Source organism: Corvus kubaryi, unplaced genomic scaffold (assembly GCF_017639235.1).
Source record: "Corvus kubaryi isolate FWS band 111438036 unplaced genomic scaffold, C.kubaryi_AGA036_p1.0 37398, whole genome shotgun sequence".
In the NCBI taxonomy this organism is placed as follows: domain Eukaryota; kingdom Metazoa; phylum Chordata; class Aves; order Passeriformes; family Corvidae; genus Corvus; species Corvus kubaryi.
In genome coordinates, this window is record NW_024581137.1 from 17874540 (window position 1) to 17895047 (window position 20508).

The following is a 20508-nucleotide window of genomic DNA, read 5'->3' on the forward strand; positions in this document are numbered from 1 at the left end:
CATCCTGAGGGCAAATCAGCCACAGTATCCTGCAGCACAGCCCAGTAGAAAGCTTATGGACTCTCAAAAGTACACGGAGTTTCGCTGCTGGATGCACTAGTTGGGTTGCTGTAGAGCTGACCCTTGAGTAGGCTTTTGCAGGGAAGTACTGTGAAGAAGTGACGAATTGAGCTTGAGTCTGAGCTTTAGGCTATTTCTACACAGTTGTTTAGATGATATCAGTTAGCTGACAACTTATTCTCAGCACCAAGCTATAAGTAAAACAGTAATTTTGAAGTTCATAGTTTCTTCAACCTTCTGATTCCCCACATAATAATATTTTTGGCATTCCATTTTATCTCTTCAGTAATGTTCTCTTCTATAATGTTATTGTTCTGTACTTTGATCATCCTTTTTGCTTTAGCTGTGCCTAACGAACCCCTTGCCATGACAGTTCACATTAATGTTAGAAACTGGCTTCCAAAAACCTAAGGTTTTAAAACCCACTATTTGTTAGAAAAGTTTCTGCCTAGTTTATAATTTAGAAATCAATTTCCCAATACTGTTATGGACATTCCAGAAGACAAAAAAGGTCTATCCATAGAGCTGATGGATGCCAAAATCAGTAAGAAAAAAAATTGTCTGTCCAGTTGAATATATATGGATGTTGATAATAATTACCTGACACGGCCTGCTTAAAACTGCTCATACTCCTTCACTCTCATGACAAAAGAAAACCACTGAGATTAGCATCAGAGATGATGGAGTTCTGTTCAAAGCATCTATTTATTTTTGAAGAACAAGTGTTCCTTTTTTAATAAAAGTCTGTGTGAACAGAACACATTTTAGGATTATGCTAAACAAACAACCCTGAGTTCTCTGTGAATTCAAATTTTTCCTCTAATTATTCACAGATTGAATGTTTGTTCATTCAAGCTGTTTGTCTTCATTCACTGCCCAGTGAAGGGCTAAGAGTAGTCAGTGTGTGTGTGTGATACCTACTCAGTGTAGAACATGTGTGTCCCTGTGAAAAACACGTCTGTTCTGTACAGGGCTCTGCCCTGCTCAAACGAGGTGTACTGCAAGCTATGTGGCTGCTGAATACGGTGCATGGCAGATCATTCTTTAAGAAGATATATTTTGAACTGTGTTCCAAAGCTTTGTGCTTTTTATTATGTTTCTAATTGACTCTTGTTATCTCAAAGCCCAAATCTCTTAAATTTCTGTTTCACTATTTAGACAATTTGGCTGCCTGCTATTAGATATCTATAATTGAAAGAGTTGACATTTATATGCTTGCTGGAGTTGCACAAATGAAAGGAATTGAACATTTTAAAACCATTCAGCAGTGATAAAATTGGATACATCCACAATAAGTTATGATATGTATAGATTTCATGTTTCAGACTTCATGCTGGTGCTCTTTTATTGCTAAGATGTTTGTACCTATATAGCTATCATTTTAGCAAACACCTCTTCAATTGTATAAGTTGTTGGGCAAGAAAGCTAATCTGGCAGAAAAAATGGAAATATTTGCATCAATAACTATATGTATAAAAATGTTACCATTGGAACTGAGAAGCTTTCACATTTGTTTATGTCAGAGTTGTAAAAAGTTTCTCTCTTCTGAGAGAGGGAAGTGGTACCAGGTCATTACTTCCCTTCACAGAAACACTGCAGGGAAATACTTACTCCTAATATTTCTTGACTCAAGCTCTAAAAGCAGCTTTATAGAAATAGGTAGTCTGGTCATGTATCTCCAGTAAATTAAAATCCCAAAAAATTGCTAGAAAATAGAAAATGCAAGTATGCAGTGTGCAGTGCACACTTCAATGTGTCCTTAGTTATCATTTTTTTATGACCTGAGGTAATCCGAGTGAATTTCAGATCAGGGTATATGAAATGAGATGAATAAAGGTCTGCTCTTGGAAGCTGTTATTCATCAATCAATTAACTCAGAAAATTTTTAAAAAATCTCATCTTCCTGCTTCAGCTATATTGAATTAAAGTGTGACACCCAGGCAGTTAAATTTTCTCCTTGAAATATATACCTGGATAGTGTTTGAACATCCATATCCTTTCTGAGGTGAGCAGATGTGGCCACTTCTTCTGCAGTGTGAAGTAAGGAAACACAGTAATGTATAATAAATACTATGTCTCTTCTCCTGGAAAAATGCAATATGTCCTTACATAGATACTCATTTTTAAGTAAGATTGAACATATTTGGATGAATGAAAAATAGCTGGATTTTCTTAAAGGCAATATAGTCTTCATTTTGTAATTGGTGCTGTATCATGCATTTATAGCTGTTTAATTTTTAAATGTGAAATGAATCTTTAATTGCTGGCTTACAGCGAGAAACACAATGCTTTAAGCACAAGATCTAAAATGCCATATTATTTTAGATTGGCCTGAATTATTACAAGATGTTTCTAGATTAATGACTAAAGAGCCCTGCACGTAGAGAGCACATTTTAATGGTCATGTTTTAATGTTCTATCAAAATATTGTGATATATTTTGCTATGTTTAGATGCTTGAGTAAAAAACTAGAGGAAGAGCTTAGAGTTTATTTTTAGTAGGTCATATATTTTAGAACATCTCTATATGCATTTCAATTTAGAAATAGTAATGTATAAATATTTAACCTAAAGTAATTTTAAATGTGCCTTTTATCCTTTTCTTGGCAATACCATCATAGTCTATGATCAAAGAGTAAATTTCATATGCTAAAGGTTCTTCTATCAGCATAAGATACTACTTTATTAGGCACAGTCTTTTTGGATGTCCCCTATAGTTGACACAGTTCGAGTGAGATAAGATCTACAAGGACAGTGATGGATTCAAGTAAAGCTCATCAGTTCTCAAATTTGCTGACTTTATCTGTGTATGTTTGTATTATATGTGCAGCATGAGGACAAAGTTTTGAAAATTTAGTTTCCTAGGAAGTAGATAAAGTTGCGAGAGCTAATACTTAAAATTGCCCTGTTTGAAAGGAATTCTGTTTAACAGTTTCAGTCTTTCTTAAGTGAGTACCTAAATATAAGGTATTTTCCAGCCAAGCTGGAAAAGACAGATTTTTTGGACTAACACCTGCCACCACTACTGATAAGTGCTCAGCATCTGACTTTAGCTGCTGTTAAACCACGTACAATTCCTTAGGCTGTGAAAGCAAATAAAGATAACCAAGTGCAGTAATCTGCGTGAAACTGGGGGGAAGAACATGTGTTTGCAGGGAGATCTGAAAGACCACACATAAGCTAATCCACATGCATGTGGCTTTGCTGTTAATTGCAGTCTCAGCATCTGTGTAAATAGCTTGTTAAAAAGCCAGGTTAGTGTTATAAACATGGAATCTGCTGGTACTATTGTGCAGTATGTATTGCAGAAACATGTCTGCAGCAATAATTGCAGAGAGACACACATTCCCCTTCAGATATTATTTAATGGAAAACAAAACTAGGAATAAACAGGTGGCCTGAAGAGGCTTTTAAAAACTTGATGGTGGATTTCCAAACAAAATAACCTACACAAAGAAGGAAGTGGTTAAAAAAGTAATTGAGCATATGCACAAAGGAATAAAGATGAGAAAATGACAGTTTTCTTTGTTATCCTTCTGGGAAAAGATGGAAGAGAAGCAAATAAGATGCTGTTGTGTCTGAAACACTGGGAAGACTGATAAAAGTGATTATTGAGTAATGTGACCCCACAGAAGGAGATCATGGACAAGAAACTGTTGTGTCTCTTGTTATTTTCTACTTAAAACCAAGCAGAAGAGGAAATAATTATAAGAAGAGCTGAGAACTCTTGGAGCCCCAGAAGCTCTGGAAACATTAAAGATTCCTTGTTAATGACAGATTTGTATGTGGCGGACAAGTTTCTTACAGGAAAGACTGTCAAGAAACATATATCCAGTGCAACAGGAACAGCAGCGCTTCCACTAACCATGGTCGCTGCGTTCTCCTGGGAAGGTATCAAAGTTATAGTGGCTACTAGGAAAAAAGTCCAAACCAACCTACTGGCTTACAATAAAGAAAATGAGGAATTAGGAGACATTGAGGCTGATACTGTGATTTAGGGCAGACATCAGAAAGCAGCATGAAAAGCAGAAAAACCTAGTGCCCAGTCTGTGGACAGGTATAAGGACTAGAAATGTTTCTTATCCCAAACCTGAAACTTAAATCATAGTGTTAAGCAGCAGTATGGCTAATGAAAGAAGCCTATTGAAGAGATGCCTGCCATGTGTGACCCCCAAACTAATATATATATGTATATATGTATTCATGCCAAATAATGTTTGAAGATGTGTTATTAGATTGGCAACCAATTACATTACAGCTGCACTGTAACACCAGCTGATAGCTGAGACTGGTAAGTGGTTAGATTTAGGAAGAGTGATCAAAGGTAGTAAAACCTTTCTGAAGTCAGTGAAGTGAGTACATATTGTCTGTAAAAACACATCCTCCTCCAGTGGTAAGTTATTCGTTAGAATTTCCAGTAGTCCAAATGGGACTGTACTTCCCACTGTTGAACAGCAATGAAGTCCTTGACTGAAAAGAGAAATGAAAATTGTCTAGCAGCATGTAAATATATTTCAAGGAAAAGGACACCTACAGTGCAGCATTGTTTTAGAAGTATATCCCCATGTTTACTATATGAGACAATGAAATGTTTTTAAACTCCCCATAGAAAGGAATTGGCAAACATACCAACTACCACACTATGTACAGTAATTACTTACAGCAGCCTACAGTGGTAATGTAGCTCCACAAGATATGAGGGAGGTAACATTCAGGTAATATCAGAACCTGTGCTGAAGTCACACTAAAAATAAGTCATCATTATTATCCAGAGACTGTGGATATAGGATCTGCTTTAGGATAAAAATACAGTTTTAGGTGAAGCCAAGTACATGTTTTCGTATAATAAGGCAAGGCAACTACCTTTACTGTTAGCACTGGGCTGGCCACAGGTAGCTTTAAGTATCTGTCTGTCTTCAAAGGAATTCTAGCATCAGTTGAAACATGCACAAGAAAAAGTCCTAAGAGCAGTACTGATGACATTCTGGAAGATAAATGAGGCATCAGGGAACAAGCAACATGAGTCTGTAATATGAAAGTGCAACAAATTATGAGCAAGTACTGTGGAAAGTATATTAACAAAAACATGGTCAAGGAGAAGGTGAGAGGAATGGAGCTCTGTAGATTTCTAGGAAATAGTGGTCTGGCCTTGAGATGCTATTAGGAATATGTAAGATTGATGTATATGAGGGGGGACAATGAGGATGAGTAACTGTCTTTCTAGATGCTGCATGCTTTTACAAATTGCCTTTGATAAAGGTTTTGATACGTAGTGGTCCTGTGTAAGAAGAGTCACGGGTCCAAGAACAAACATTTGAAGAATAAAAGTACTATAGCCAAAGTATTTGCCTAAGGTACTTGTTCTGCTGAAAGGCAAGGATTTTGTTGTTGCTAAATGTATTAGCTCGCAGAAGTTGTTAGCATCAAGAGACACAAAAAAATGGCTTTAAGAAAGAGTCATGGACCAAGCTTTTTGCAAACAATGTTTCCACCAGCTCACCTCTATGTACCAGCTGTGTGAGCATCCCATCAGAAAAGCTGCATTCCAAGTTGGGTGTTGTGAAGACTGCAGAACTATAGAGGGTGGAGCATGAGTCACTGTTAGTAGCTGACGCTGAACTGGCTTTCATGAACACAATGCACACATCTCTGTGAGATGGGTTCCAGCAATGGGCGATATTATAATATTTGCTTCTTTTCTTGAGATGTGTATGTGCTCTTTCTCTCAATGTAACTCTATACTCTAAGTGGGGATTCATGAGTGAAAGAGTTTGTACTCTGGCATTGACCAGGTTGTGAGGACTATGTAATGCATGAAGCTATTTCTTACGAGATGATGGATGAGCTATGTGGCTGGGACAATTTTTTTATAGAGAATTGAGTCATAATCTTAGCAGTTGGCATGAAATGGACAGCAGTTCATATATGAATTGAGAGACATCACTAAGTCCGGTCAGAGAGCCTGCCTGCTTGGCAAACATAAATATCTAATTGAGGGCATGTATGTGACTGGATGATGAATTTAAAGACAATATGTGATACAGTCTTTACCCATCTGACTTCTGGCAGAAGGTGAGAATAGATTTTACTTCTGGTAACAGTCACCCGTAAGACAAGACACACATTTCTGGGAAGTGCCTGGTGAAGGACATGCAGGCAAGAGCTCTGACTAGGGAGCTCCAGGGGTGTTTTGCAAAATACGTGTTTGGCCTGAGATTACTGTACTCAAAAAGTAGTCCTCACTGTGCAGCAGCTGGATTTAACTAAATTGGCATCAACAGGACTTGGAGCACAAAGGCACCTTCTCATGGGTAACGCAAAATGATGGTACAGCACAGTTGGTGTGCTGTACAGACAGGCAGGAGACTGTTGATTTAATGCAAAACAGAAAGGAAGGCAGACAGGAAAAGATCCCAACAGATAAGCAAGGGAGTCCACGTGAGCAGATAAGGGAATGCAAAGCTAAACACAGAACAATAAAATGGGTGAGTGAAGGTCTTCTCGTTGTGCCCAGATTGTCAGGTTTAGATTCATGCAAAACAATGGCATAAGGCAGCAGTGCAAGATATGGTGGATACTAAATATTTGAGTAACAAATAAAATTGAAGATACCCCAGGATTTTTGAGCAAAGCTTAGGAAAAGCTGTGTTGACACAGGAGAGACAGAATAAATTAAGAGCAAAATGGAGAGAACACCAGAGTGCAGGAAGCAGGGAGCTACAGTTTGGAAGCGTGTACTCCAACAGCAGTTGATAAAGTAAGAAAAGATTAGTGGACAGTGGAAAAAAATTATTAGACCTGCTTGTTCAGCCTGGGAAATCCTAAATGATCCACAGCTATATTCAGAGAAAAGACTGTGCTGTTACTGTGGCCTTCCTATTGAAAACACCTACATACACAGGTGAAAAAAAAAAAAGAAAATATCATGACGTAAATCAAATGTATTGTAGGCATCTTACATGAAACAATACTAACCTTCCATTTGGACTATTCATTCAGTTTGGTCACTTTATTTCACTTAAGCCATAAATGAAATAGGTGATAGAGAATAGTAATGAGAAGGATCAGAGGCATGGATAGAGTTCCATACATGCAGAGATTAAAAAGATTAGGGTATTTACGTAACAAGAGAGATGAATAAGAGGTGGAATGAAAGAGGTGTATAAATTATTAATGGTTTAGAGAAGGTCAAGGAAGTGCACCGATTTAACTGTCTCAGAACTCAAGAACAAAGGGTTCACAATAAAATCACAGCCTTTCAGTTTTAAACTGATAGCAGAAAATCCTTTCTACACAAATGTGGCATCATTCCCTCAAGATCTGAGGCTATGAACTTCATGGGATTAGTAAAAGGGTCTGACATTTCTTGCTAACTTGATTAATCATCCAATAATATTTGATCTGAATATTTAAGTATCCTTAATGTATTGATCCTTACAAAAGGCTTCTAATGCAGAAAAGTATTATGATTCCACTAATCTACTGAACAGAACTGGCACTGAGGCAACACTAGATGATTTGCCTTGGACCACAGACAGAATCTCATGTAGAGCAAAACTGAATTTTAGATTGGTACTTTAATATGTGGACAATCTTTTTTTTTGCCATTATTTATTTATGTTGGTGTTGCACAGTTGTTCTGATACAGCTGGCTGCACAGCTTCTTAAGAAAGCACTTGGGTCGTGTGTCATGGTGTTTTGCATAGTCACGTGCCCAACACCTAATGGACTGACCAGAGGATTTGCACTTAATTTGATTAGTCCTAGTGGAACTGGGCTTACTGACCATGCCCAAATCAATGAGGTTGTGTATACTTGCAAGAAGTGGTGCTTCCCTGAAGCAATGGAAATATTGCTGATTGTCTATGCAGCATATGTTTGGCCATATCTATCGAGGAAAGCTTTGGCTATTTTTCCCTGCCACCTCCAGAATCATTGATCTATCCCAGTCCCTGCTGTTCGCTTTCAGAGGAGCCTTTCACTAACATTTTCTCATTTTTCTGTGACTACCACGTGCTGGGCTGATGGAAAGGAAGTCTGGGCATGGAGCTATTCAGGTGTCTGGCAGCTCCCTCCTCACTTGTGTCTCAGGAATAATAAGAGAAGAGAGTAGACAGACTTGACAGTTGTTTTGACAAGTCGTATGTAGTCCATGTTTCTAGATGAGTACTGCCAGTTAACAGTGATGTTTAGTGCGTGACAACTGTAATGTAGCTTGTATTAGAAATATTCAAAGAATGGCTATTACCTGGGATCTACGTTTTCAGGTTATAATCTAACTTCTGCCCATCAGAGGTGAGGAAGGAACTTTATGCATCAGTATGGTATCAAACAGTTCCTTATCAAGGAAGAAAATTGCATGAATTAGCTGCCCGTGGCTACTACAGAGGACAGGATAACAGATTCAAACTGTTACTTTGATTAAATGCAAAAAGTCTGAAGTATAAACCAGTTAAAGTGCAGCAGTGAGCTATTTGGAAATTACTGGTTCTTCCTTTGAGTGTAGAATGGTACAACTCACCCTTTACAGTGGCATGAAAGACAAACCATGCAAACAGAGTTGTTATTTTGTTAATATCTATTCTATGTCTGTAATCTTGGTTTTGCATAAACCTGTAAATATAAATGCAAATCTTTTCTGAAAAAGCCTGTTAAGATATCTGTGCTCTATTGAGACAACCCCCCCCCGAAAAAAATGAAAAAAGCAGCGAAGCAAAACCACACCACAAGATTTTTGCTTCTAGTTCAGAACTGTCACTTTGCTTCCAATAGGAACAGACTAACAAAGGATGCTCAAGGAAAAGGAATTGGCCAAGATTTGCAGCTTCAGTGTCTGAGCTCTGCTATTACACCAACCATAATCTTGTTTCCTAGTAGCCTCTTTTCCTAGTAGCCTCTCTCCACTTGATCTTCGTTTTATTTAATGGCAATACAGAATTTCACTGGTTACCAATGCCAAATAATGGCGCACATGGTTCTCTGTGTCCACAGAAAATACCTTAAAAATACATCCTGACTTTGCCTTCATTCTTGTCACAAACTGGGGGTCTATTAAGATGAACATCTGAAATTGCATCACAGGCAGTGGGAGTATGTGTGCTGTACTTGTACATTTATCCTCAGACAAATGGTGGTGCAAGAGAGGAAGGATATTCTGTTCCCTAGTAAATCTGTGTGTCATAGCTGAGATAGGTCCATTTCTCCAGTTATTTTTCACTAGTAATTTCCTAAATTTACTGTAAACAACATTTGCAATTAGGTCCTCAAGTAAACAGTGTTTTAGTCCAAGCTCTTCTTTCCATTACTCCTGTCCTCAAATTATTCCAATTTTAATCTGCAGTGACTTGATTTTTTTTTTCTATTGACAATGCTTCTTTGTTTGAGCCATCATACCACTTATTTATATGCCATGATCATGAAAGAAAATTTAGGAAGAACTAACCCCAGAACTGATCCTTGAGTAAGTACCATTACGCTCCTTCCACTGTCGAAGTGCCCCTTTCAAACTGTCAGCTACCCAACACTCTATTTCCATTTTTCCTTTACGTCTAACAGTTCCTCTTTTACCTCTTTCTTCTCTAGCATTGTTTAATAACTTCCCACATAGCCCTGTATCATCTATTTTACTGTAGTCAGGACAGAGGACATCTAAGTATTTTCTTTTAAAGTCAGCTCTCTTTAAAAAAAGAATGCTGTCAAGTTTAGTCTGGACTTATCCACCCTTGAATTCATTTTGTATTTATTTCTGTCTATCAGCATCATCTGTTTGAAAGCACTGTGTTCCACTGAGGTCCAAATAGTGCAGTAACTGGATCACTTTTTCTGCCTCACTGCTTTATAAACACAAGCTCAGTAATTGCTGCTACCTGTTCATATGACAATTTGAGACATTTATTGAAAGTATTTCCATGTGAATTCATGTGCTAAGTCTTTCAGGATACCAGCTTGGAAATTGATAGATGCTGTAGAAGGCCCCTCTCTTTTGTTTCTACCTCCTCTGTGGTCAGTACTATCCCACACTTGCATTCCCAATATCCAGCCTTTGCTTCCAGGTCAAAATCAGTGCCCTTTCTGTAGCATGAGAGAGCGTTAATTTAGTTTTGGATCTATACAACTTGTTTTTCACCCTATGTCACTAATCAGGGAAGCTGCTAATCTTGGGGACTTTCAAGACTGTTCCAAAGGATTCACCCCATTGGTGTATTCTCTCATCATATGGTAGTTCTGAGAGCATTTCAGCCAGTTCCTTTGTAATCAAAGATTTGGAAGAAAGTCTTTGCACCAGGAATAACTTCCAATAATTAAAGCCAACACACTTTAGCTTTTTGTCAAAGCCTCTTTGGTGCTCAGTGAATATACATATATACATATATAAATAAAATTAATTCCTCAATTCCTGTGAGTCTCAGCCAGAGGCTTTTGGACTTTTAAATTTTTTTAAGCACCTGTTGGAATTTAAATGGTGTTAAAGTTTTCTTTCAAAGACTTGCCTAACCTACTTTTTTTTTTAATCCATGTATCCATGTCTGCTGTCTTGAGCAAGATTTTTGTTTCTAGCACACCTAAGTGCTTCTGCTCATTCTCGTCTTGGCCTTTTCCACTCTGAGTCAAACTTTCCTTTATGTTGTTTTCTGTTCTACTCCACTGCTGAAGTGTTATCTGTGGTTTCTTGTGATTTTTAAATGTTTAACTTTTGTCCTGTAACTTCTTTGTTGTCTGAAATTGATGTGTGGATAAAAGCAGCTTCCTGCAGTGCTAAAAGGACTGAGCTGGGGGACTGGCTTGTCCTAGAAGGATTTTAGCTCATCAGGCTCAAACTTTGCCTTTACAAGCCCTGTTCTAGTTTTATGAGTTCAGTATCCCCATTAAAATAAGCAGCTCAAAGCAAGGTAAACCATCAGAGCTCTTACTGACTTGGCTGCCTTTGCACTAGCCCTGTAGCACTGGTAGTGCCTTGAACGTCGCACCCTTCTGTCACCAGAATTGATGCATAAACTTTTTCCTACCTTCTGCAATATACATTCACATCTCTTGTACACCTTAGCAGAAGAAACTGGATTGTTTTATTTGCCTTGGTGGCCTGGAGTTCATGTCCCTCACAGAAACATCATTCTTCACTGTGATTTAGCACTTCCATGTGGTGCTATGCTAAGTGACACAAGACCTCTGTTGGTGCACTGGCACACAAAGTGACATGGTGAATAAAATAATAATGTTGTGGGAAAAAATGCAATGTTACAGAACATGAAGTGTCAAGTGCAAGGGGTACCTCATGGTTCTGGGAAATCCCACAGCGTAAAAAACACAGATAAGATCTCCACCAAAGTGACTGAATTTCTTTTTTACTCAGAGGGACTGACAGTTGTGAAAAGATGAGGTCTTAGATGATCAAATGGACATTCATAGCATGTGTAAAAGCCTCATATTTGCCAACAAAAAGTCATGATATGCAGGCATTATCCAGGGACAAACATTTCTTTGGATGTGACTAATTACTACAGGATTTGAAGTGATTGTGGGGTTGTATATGTGTGAGTATAAACTCAGTATCTCATGCAAGATTAGCAATCAGATCTTTTGGATTTTGCTTTAGAAGACCAATGACCACTGGTCATGAGCACAGATAAATGCCTCAACTACATTTCAAAAGGTTGTTTCAAAAGAAATCACAACTCTATGACTGCTCACTTGATAAATTTCCTATTTCATTATGAACACAGGGTTAACTGAGAGCATCTACATGTTTGGTTCAGATGATGCTGTTCTTTTATGTTTAGGGGTAGAGGGGGAAAAGAAAGAAATATAGCTTTCAGCTGAAGTTTACACTGTAAAAATTACTCTCATTTTGGGACCAATTCTTTATTGATGTGACTCATTAAGAGGACTCCTTTCACAAGTTGGGATTACTCACCCAAGTAAATGAACTAAAATGAAGGCATTATCTTTTAAGGTTAAATGATAAAATCTATGAATTAGACACTTATAATAGAACCATTAACAATTTTTAATTACAGTACAGCTACCAGCCACAGCAGTAGTATATGGTAATACCCACTCATTCCTTTGCCTGCTCTTTCACTGTGACATACATTATGGATTATTTAAGTCCTATTTTTAGATTTAGAATTATGCAGACAGAGAACAACCAAAACTGGAGGTGCTGTATTAACAGCTCACATGTTATTTCAGGTGGTTCGAGCTAAAAAGAAAACAGTAAAAAATAATTATGTCTTGTGGTCAGAAGGGGAGTTTATGAGGCCCAGAGGGACTCAGAGCCAAATGCTGTGTGATGTGCAGCCAGAGAATAGTCTCTGGACTCATTAAATGACATTATAGTCTTAACCATTCCAATTAGGTGGCAAAAAAGGATTTGGAGGCCTGTGGTGCATCTTAAACAATGAAAAAGTTAGGACGGATTCAGTATATACTGTTCAGGACTGGGAGACTTGTTTGTCCATGCAGCCTACTCAAAAAATGGAGAGATCTGGTTTGGGACCACAGATGACCAAATTAAGTACTGCTATGAACTCTCCATCTACAAACTGTGTGCTGCACATACTGTGGATAATTGATTGCTGCTTTATATAGACTCCTAGGCAGGCTCCTAAGTCCTCTTTGTGCACTGTTATCATATTCCCTAAAGTGTCTGTCTTTCTGTCTGTCTCAGGTAACTGTTTGATTAAGAGTATATTACAATCTTTCTGTGGAAGGACACTTAAGAACAGTGGTATCAGAAAAATATATTCATCTCTGTAAGGATGCTCAAATATTTGGGTAATGAATTTTCTGTTGAACCATTCCTTTGCAAAAATGTGGTCACTTAGTAAAACTAGAACTTTCTGCAGAAATACACTCCTTTTCATGAAGTGTCTTCTGGGTGAAAGCTTTCCAGGTGCAGAGACAAAGACTCAGCTCTCCCATCATCAGTTGATGGCACTTATCTGAGATATGAAAGCCTAACAGTTCAGGAGCATAAGTTGGTTTAATTATCAGCTCTATAGAGCCGTAAGCTATAGTAAAAGCTCTATTACCTTAATTGGCAGGATGTTGATTGGGAGGTGCTTTTTCTTGCATGCTTCTCTTTCAGAATTCCGGCTTCTGAATATTGTGTAAATTAATGATGTTGTAACTTGTGCAGAAAATATACCCACTTCCATGAAATCTGAAGTAAAACACCTGATTTTATCTTGTTTCTAAATACCATCTATTTTAGCTCTGATACAGAAGTTGTTTCCTGTTTTCCATTTTCTCATATGATTTCTCTCTAGTAGATTGTGTGGGCTTGGAGTCTCAGATGATCCAAATTATTTTTCATTTGTAATGAAATGAGAATATTCTTGCCTTAGCATTATGAAAAAGCTCGTAAAAAGGAATGCATTGAGATATCCTTTTAAGATTTTTCTCAAAAGGTAATAAAGATGGAAAGCAGTTGGAATTTTTATAATAAACTGCAATTTTGTGTGCAAAATGTAAAAAATCCCTGCCCCCGCCTTGTATAAATCAAGGTTGTAACATTTATTAATATCTTCTGAATATACAGGGTCATTTTTTCTGTGGAGGTGTCTTGATATGATTTGCCTTGACACTGTTCTGCTGAGGAATAAATAAGAGAACTGAGAAAACACAGGATGATGGAGAATCTGTACAGCATTTAGAACACACAAGGGAAAACATCTAGTGTATTGAACTTCTAAAAATTCACTTTGAATTGGTGTTTATTTTTTAAGATACAAATTCACCTCTTCTAATTTGGGGCAAATTAAAAAAAAAAATTAACCTCCCCTCCCACAGTTCCTGATACAGCCTTAACCAAGCCTCTCCATTTGCAAATTTCTACCCTGAGAGCCTTCATAGCTCTATTTCCTAATTCCTTATTATCTGGCCATCAAAATATCTGTTAAGATCTGTGTAATTCCAACTGCAGTGCACTTCAGGATCTGTCTTTTTTGGTTAGGTGAATGGCTAAAAATGATAGAAAAGGAATGTATGTGGGTGTGTTTATCTTCTACATGTGTTGCTGAAATGAAGAATTGATATAAAGATTAACAGACTGACGTTATTGCAAATGAAAATTTGGTACAGCTTTTTGAAATGCAGACCCTTTTGGCTTTGGTTTTTGAGATCTGTCAAAACTTTGCATTATCTTTAAAACAAATCAAAACATTTTCTACTGAATCATTCTAATATTACTTAGCTCTTTTGCAATACAAAGTAGCTACCAGGACACATGGCCTATAAGGCTAGAAAGAACTGTGTGTTCATCACTGATGGTAGGTAAAACCATTCAAACAATAGCATCCGAATTGTCCTGGGATATTCAGTGCTCAGGCTGTGCCAAGCATCTCTTATCTTCCCACTGTATTTTGGACTGGTAACTGGGAAAAATTGCACAATCACGTGGATCTGGTTTTCTTCTTGTTGCTTAGAAATACATGACATTTTGGAAATAACAGAATTGTAAATTTAAAGCTACTTCCACACAAATGTCACCTGAACAAGCAGTGCTTCTTCAGCAACAGATTGGATTCATACAAATGCCATATTAGGTTTAGGAGTCACAGTCACATTAAAATGAGATTGAAATTATTTGATTGTTAAATAAACTACTAAATTCAGTGTAATGGTAACAAACAGGTTAGTAACCAACATTAGGTGTGCCTCACCCCTTATCCTAGTTTAAAGATAAAAATAGTCACTAATACCATATAAAACAAGAGTTTCACCTCTCATTTTTACTTGATTTCTCCTTTTTTCTATTGAAATATCTCAGCATAATGCCAGTGGATTACTCTCTTTATGGTTTCTCTGTAGAGAAGCAAGTCTCTAAATGTTGCTGATTGTGTTGCAGTATTGCCCTGTGAGCACGTTATCCCATTATTAGAGATGTGGGATAGAATCTGATTACTTCTCACCTTGGGTTGAAATGCTGTAGAATGGACCCAGTCCTGCACTGATAAAAAATAAGGGCATGTAAGTGTTCATGTTCTTCCTCTCAATTCATTATCGGCCACATTTTTAAACTAGAACTTAATTTTATCCAGGTGATTCTGTTCTGTGTTTCTTCAAGTCATTAAGTCTTTCTACATAACCCTGTTCACTCTTGTCTACAGTAACAAAAGCAGGTAAGAAAATGAAAAAACCCATTTTCAGAACTTTACCTTTTCATTTGTTCCATATTGTATATGATATGTTCTATTACTGAGGTACTGTATTGACAAGTTTGTAACTTCTTTTGCTTGTCAATGTAAGGCACAAAGTGATCTATTTTCTGGATAGACGGTACTCCTGAATGGAATGCAATCCAGCAAGCAGGCATCTGACTTTGGAGAAATTTTCAGTTATGTTTTTAAAACAGTGGCCAAGCACAGTGGCCCTGAGCTAAATAGTTAACCTTTGTGTGCCTTTTTTTATCTCTGAAATGAAAATGAAACTGTTTCCTAATTTCTATATAAATTATAATGCTTACATCTACATCAATATTTGTACAGCTTTCTGAGATCTTTAGAAAGAAGTTGCCAGTGTTATTATTATTTTATTACTCTACCTTTTGAATTATGTAACTGTACTACTTTTTACCCTTTGAAAGACGGATTTTACTTTGAGATTTCATAATTGTCTCCTATGACAATCTTGCTTTGAGAATTGATATCTTTAAAAAGAAGAAATTTAACTCTTATTTTAGAGGAAGATTATTTAGAAGATTTTGAATGTTCATGTAAAGAGGTGAATCATTTGTAAACATACCTAAATTTGAATATTAAGTTTGTCTGAAAGAAAGAAACTGCACTGGGATAAAATATGTATCTACAGTTTTAAGTTGCTCTTAATGATTTCTTATTTGGTATATGATTTCCATTAGTTTTTAATTAGTTCTGTGTCATCAAAACTTTCCCATTTTTTTTCCAAAGGACCCCCTGGTTCATTCAGTGAACAAGATGGTCCTGCCCTGGGGTTTAATCAAAGCTGAGTAGCAGTGAAGGCTGTTCTCTTTGAATAGTCTTTTATTGTGTCAACACTCCTTCTTTTGTTCTATTAGTGATTTTAGCTTTTCATGTCCTGCTCTTTTGTTTCTTTTTTTCAAGGACTGTGGGGTACAGGACAATCCAATTACCAGCCCATAATTCTCTGTTCTTTCAGACATCTCATAGACACTTCCTCAAGGATACCTCAAAGAAGTGAATTTAAAGAAAAAAGCTTAACAAAATAAAAAAGAATGCATGATCTTGGTCGCTCTTGTGTTTTTCTAGCTCTCTCTTCCCAGTGTTAGGGGCTGATTCCTGATCTAGTGTGTAAGAAGTAATGCGTCACTGATTTCGGGGGCAATGAACTAATTGATAAATGTGAAATGTCTAACCTACTCTCTCTTACAAATATTAACCACAGCACAATAAGAATATTGATGTGTAAATAAACAATAAAAGAATAGGAGAGGAAATTGTGATTCTGGAACACTTAAGAGCGGTGGATGTTGTGTACCTTGACTTCAGTGAGGCCTCCCCAGAGAGGCTCACAGAAGAGCTGAAGTGTGGGCTACATGAGCTGGAAATGAGGGGGATTGAAAACTGAGTGAACAGCTGAGCCCTGAGGGTTGTGATCTGTGGCACAAAATCTAGTTGGAGGCCGGTAATAAGCAATGTGTCCCATTGATTAATACTGGATCCAATACCCTCCCTTGAAGTGTTTATATTTTTCTCTTGACCTGCTGGCAACACTCTAATTCAGCCCAAGGAAATGTTACTCTTTTATTTTTGCTGCAAGAGCACACTGCTGGCTTATGTTGAACGTAGGGACGAACAACCCCTTGCACCAATAAATGCTGAAGGCCACCCAGCTGGAAAGCAGCTTGGAAGAAAAAGGCCTGGGAGTGCTGATGGTATCCAAATTGAACATGAGCCAGCTATGTGCCCTTGCCGCAAAAAAAGCTACTTTATTGTTGGGATGCATTAGGCAGGTCAAGGGAGGTGATCCTTCCTCGCTGCTCAGCACTGGTGAGGCCACACCTGAGAGTGCTGTGTCCACTTCTGGGCTCCCCATTACAAGACAGTCATGAACATACTGGAGAGAGTCCAAAGAAATGCCATGAAAACTATTAGGAAACTGGAGCATGTCTCCTATGAGTAAGGACTGAGAGAGCTGGGAGTGTTCAGCCATCCTGAAAGCTCATGGGCATCTCACCGATGCATAGAAATAACTGAAGGGAAGGGACAAAGAGGATAGACCCAGGCTCTGTGCAGTGGCACACTGTGACAGGACCAGGACAGAACAGCGCAAACTGAAATATGGGAGTTTCTCTCTGAACATCAGAAACCACTTTTTCCCAGTGGGGGTGACTGAGGACCGGCACAGGTTACGTTATGGTGTCTCACATATTGGAGATATTCAAAAGCTGTCTGGACATGGGCCTTGGCAGCAAACTCTAGGTGTCCCTTCTTGTGCTGGGGGCTTGGGCAAGATGACCTCCAGATGTCCCTTCCAACCTCAACTCTGGCCATCTTTAAGTAAGTGAATGAAAGTAAATTCATTGTGAATTAAGTAAATAAAAATTAGCATGAAATACATTGAAAAACGTCGTATCTATGATTTAGGACAAATTCTCAACATAGTATAGGAGATTTTTAGGATTTTCATTAGTGTGCATGAGAAAATGCTGTTATATCTTGAAATGTCACAGAGTAAGTTTACCTCTAAATATGCTGTGACAAATATAATAAAAAAGATTTCCAGACAGATGGATGTCAGAATTAGATATATTCTTGTGTGGAAAATGAGACTGCCCCCGTGTAGACATTTTTGTGAAGAAAATGATAATAAAAATGTGAAAATAATTGAAAACTGAAATACAAATTCAATATACATTACTGGTATTATTAAAACTTCATGCCCTTTAACTCAAAAAGAAGTTTTATAAAATATTATGCTGAACTGTGACAAGACTGAAGTTATTAGAAAGGGCCATAGTAGAAGTACTTCTGCATTAGGAATTGAATGTTTTTTGTGGGAAATATGGACTGAGAATCTCTAGTGATAATAATAGAGTGGACATGTAATAGTACATTTGGACACCCCTGATATCTGAGCACAGTTATGCAGAATAGTTAATTCAAGCAGCACTGTTCTTATTACTAAAGTAGAACACTTAAAAAATTCTAACTCTGCAGATAACAGAATTTATTCCAAAAGTACTCTTTGATGTATAATTAGGTAGATACAATTTTTTTTTCCCTGTTAAGGTTCTTAAGATATGTTATCTTGAACTTCAGCTGACTTTATAATGATTTATTGTAGCAAAAGAAATTATATAGTGTAGAAATATTTTTACTGTAGTAAAAAGGTCTGAAACTAGTCTCTTTCTGCTATCCACAATTTTCAGTGAAATCCTTCTGCAAAAGGGAAGTAAGAAATGTAGAAATACATTGTTGATATACTCAGAAGTCAAATGAAAGGACTGGAAACAAATGTTGCATCTGTTTTCTAGAGGAACAGTAGAAGCATAATTTTTCTTCATAAAGGTTACTCACAGCTGATTGGAGTATCACTTTAGAGGATTCCTTCTGTTTTTGTGGGCTTTGTTTTCCCTGATCCTGCCTGTGCCAGAGCAGTTTGTCTGCTAGCAAACCGTATCCAGTAAACCAGCTTGCTTCCCATGAGCTACTCTTGCGCCAGTGCACCATCGTTGTCCAGGCCTGGTTCCATGAGGTGTTGGAAGTTGGAAATGAAAATCTGATCCAGTCTCCTATTTTACCTTCTGATTTTCCAGTAGGATTGCATGATTCTTCTCTGTAATGAATGCACATCTCTACACCTCCTAGAAATTTCCATAGAATCATGGAATTGTTAAGGTTGAAAAAGAACATTTTAGATCATCAAGTCCGGCCATTTAGCTCTGCTTGCCTTGCTTACCTCTGTTGGGTTTATACACTGGATGAGGGTGTGCTAAGCAAGCCCCTACTCCTTTCCCACCCATGTCACCTCTTGGTGTGTCCTTTATACCTCTTGATCCCGTGTCGGGGCACCAGCTACCTGACTGTGCTGCATACGCATAATTCCTTGAGGAAGATTATGTGTGGTGGAATTTAAGGTTAGAATATGTACACTATTCCTATTGCTGTGTGTTTATGCTAGAAAGAGGAAAAGATGAGAGAAAGTCAACCTGCACTTGTGTGTTGAGGTTTGGACTGCTCCCAGAATGCAGGCTTGGGCCATGGGATTGAGTTGATCATCATGTAAATTTTGGAAGTTTTGTTGATCTGTGAGACACCCTGACATCTGGTAGAACTAGGACTTCATTTGTTGCCTGTTGAGAAGCCACTTTCACGTGAGGAGAATAGACTGGATGCACTCACAGCACGTGTTTCAGATGGCACATGCTGCTCTGCTCTGTGTCAGCTGGAATTTCCAAAATATTAGAGGCTTTGTGTTGAAGTACATGGAAAATGTACACAAGTCAAGGAAGGTCAAAGACAGAAATTAATGTGGTCCTCTTTTGCCAGAATGGAAAGGTGTTTCTGACCCAAGCAGATATAATAAAAATTGTTATTCAATCGTCTGCCCTAAAAGTGGGGCAAGATCCATGAAGCAGTTCCTGTCCTAAATAAATAGTTCTGCCTGTATATCTTTGACAAAAAGAGACTCTACTTTGATTTCAAACTCTTGAAAGCATTTCTCTATGCCTACCAGCACAGTTTCCTCCTTCAAATAGCACTACTTCATCACAGCCAGGAGTGGATCATCCTCGCAGTAGTGGTAAAGCCATGTGGTGAGAGATAGATGATGTTACTGATTTCAACAGAAGGTGCCAGACTCTGAGTGTTTGAAAAATCTGATAATTATGTCTGGTTTGATACATTAATATAGACTTAGGAAAATAACTTTATGGGCCCATATTACAAAAAAAGATTATTTATTCCTTTGTTTCCTAATGCTGTTATGTTTGAAGAAAGTTAGTTTAAAATAATCCCTTGAGAAATCAAGTGCAGCTTTTAAAAACAGAGAGACGCAACCTAGCTTTGGTTTGCTCTTTTGTACAGCTTGTTCATTTTGATTGTATCTTGGTATAAATCCTTGTCATTAAGTGCTCATATACCTTACAGGCAGCATTTGATGTTTACTTCTGAATGAATTGGATCCGTTCCAGTAGCAGATACTGTAATAGTTATAATTGACTTTGACAGTGGATTATGTGGAACTGAATGTCCTAAGGCATGCAAGTAAATCACATCAGCCTCAGGTTCTCAGCCATTGTGACTTTTGCTCCTTTGATACTGGTGCTAGATTCCTTTGCTCGTTTGGTGTGACTTGTTTGCCTTCTCTTACCCCTTCTTTCCTTTACACTCCTACCCACTCGCTGACTTAATTTCTTCCTTGAGTCTTAGAATTCAGTGGCCCCTCAAGGAAAGTCAGAAATGACTGACTTCACGAAAAAAGTAAAGAGGAAGAGAGGCTCCCCTTG